This window comes from Montipora capricornis, chromosome 13 (assembly GCF_036669925.1).
Source record: "Montipora capricornis isolate CH-2021 chromosome 13, ASM3666992v2, whole genome shotgun sequence".
Classification (NCBI taxonomy): domain Eukaryota; kingdom Metazoa; phylum Cnidaria; class Anthozoa; order Scleractinia; family Acroporidae; genus Montipora; species Montipora capricornis.
In genome coordinates, this window is record NC_090895.1 from 41,431,135 (window position 1) to 41,433,634 (window position 2,500).

Sequence of the window (2,500 nt, forward strand, 5' to 3'; positions counted from 1 at the left end):
GCAAACTGTAACCAGCGACTGGTTGACCCGAGTTACAGAGACTATAGTTTGCAGTGTCGAACAAGGTCGAAATATGCAAAAATGAATGATTTCAGTCCAAGAACACAAACTAATCATTTATAATTCAGATAACTGAAGTGACAAGCGATGATGCGTGGTTCCTCTTGGCATCCTAAAAAATGAGGAAATATTTCAGGCAAACATATTCTCATTTTCTGTATATGGGCTTGATGCGTCATATTTCGGAAAAAATCAGCCTTGACTTAGTTTTTTCTCTCTTTTCTCGTTTGATTTGTTTCAAAATTCGAAATTTCTAAAGAAGATACAGTAGAGTTTTGGAGTTGACATATTCCGTCTTAGGCGAACTTATGCAAACACTTCTCATGTGGCTACTTTTATTTTAGTCGGAAAATGAACTTCTTAATCCGTCTTGTATGCCTGCCAGGTGCAATGATGAAGTGCGTTCGATTAGTATTTACTTTCTCAATTTAAGAGATGAAAAGAATCGTTTCTCACATCGCCTTTAGTCTAAAAGCCTCCTCGAGAAAAGCTAGCTGATGCATTTAAAAATAAGTCCGTTGTGAAAATTGCGGAGACGCTTTTAGTGACCTTTAGTCTTTTATCCAGGTTGGTCGAGTTTCCGCCTTGATTTCCCTCACTATTAAGAAAAAACAGGAAACCACTGCACGGATCATGTCCTGAAATTTGGACGAATAATTACTACCGCCTCTGAACCGCTATTACCAGAAGAGAAGAGGTGACGTGACATTGATGTCAGGGTCGTGCATGCGTGACAGAACTTTCCTTCTGGCTGGGAGGGAAATGCTAAGCAGGGTTTAGTATTTTTATCCACGAAATCATGAACGTCATTTGGAACGATGGCGCCAATGTTAAGAATCAGTACGTGTCAATAACTTTCTACTTTCTTGATCGACATAACGTTCCATGGGACACTTTTTTTTTATCACATGTCAGCTGTGACGCATTGCCAAGCACTTGATGACGTGTGTTATTCGACATGAGGAAAGAGTTTGTGACCCGGATGAACGTACACAGTGCCGGCTTAAACACGTACCAAGGTTTATTTAAAGACTTCCTCGCCCAGTTCACATTAATGATCTTGGTATTTGTTGACAGACAGAAAACGTTTGTTTGAATTTGTAACGTGGGTGTGATGGAGATACTGCCGTGAAAAAAGTAACCCACTTCCTTATTCTCAAAGTTGGACTGGAACAAGTATGAAGAGTAGAAAAACTGGGGCCTGTTCTTTCGCTTTACGACTCTTCCCATCTTTGTATCTGTTCGACCCGCAGCATGCTGGAACTCTAGGGCTGGGCCGTGGCGAAGTCACTCCACTGAGCCAAGATGGCATCTAAGCTTGTCACCGTTTTGTTAGTTTATTAAAGAAAAGAGGTAGCTTTACTTCTCAATCGTCAAAACATATTCTTCAGAAATCGATCACAAAACAAGGGGAGGGTGCCCGGTTTGAATGTCTATTTTAATTAAGGGCCAATTGTAAATAACCAATTAACATGTCAGCTGTGACGCAGTGCCAAGCATTTGTTGACATGTGTTATTTTACAGAAGGAAAAAGTTACTTACCCGTTGTTTAAACACGTACCAAGGCTTATTTAAAGACGTAGTCGCCTGTTTACATTCATTTGATAAAGGTAAAGAAAAACACAGATCTTGATCTTTTTTGTTGTTCAGTTTACCGAGAGAAAACATTCGTTTGATTTTGTGACATGGGTGTGACGGAGATAAATAATGTAACCACTTCCTTATTTTGACTGTTACACAGGAACGGGCATGAAATAGAAACTAGTTTCCTCGCTTTGGTACTTTCGGTTCTAAAGCGAGAATAAAAAGTGGTCTGGCCAACAAAGCTAGGGCTTTAATTACCAAGCTATAATTGAATTTAAAAGGTAGTAGGCAGCTGATGTACACGCTTTGGTTGAAACAGTTTGCCAGAGCAGTCATCCTAAATAGCCATTAGTCAGAGATCCCAGCTGGAAAGTAGGGTTGGCGCAATGGTGGGGACACCTCGCTTTGCAACATTCAGCCCAAGTCATATGAGCCTCAGGGTTGTGTTTTGATGGTTCTCTACTTTGCTTAAGGAGGTTTTTTTCCGGGGTCTCCGATTTTTCACTCCCCTCAAAAACCCAACTCTTGAATTTAACTGCTTTAACTTCCAGTTATTTTGTTCGATTTACCTGGCTTGTCCTTATCAGTAGAGCAGTTGTACTCAGCTAAATAAGATTATCAAATTTTCGACCTCGGGTATTGCGTTCCTAGCTTCTGATTCGTTTATTCAATCTCGGTTACCAGCTCATATACCGTATGACCTAATATGGAAACTGATTGCGTCAAGTATTGTCAAGCTGGAAACTGATTGGCTTTGATTTCCAAGTGTTCAAGAATGAGAATTTAATGAAAATTTAATAAAACTATTATTCCATTCGCGCTTGTTGGATGTGAGACTGGTTACAGCCAACTCGGT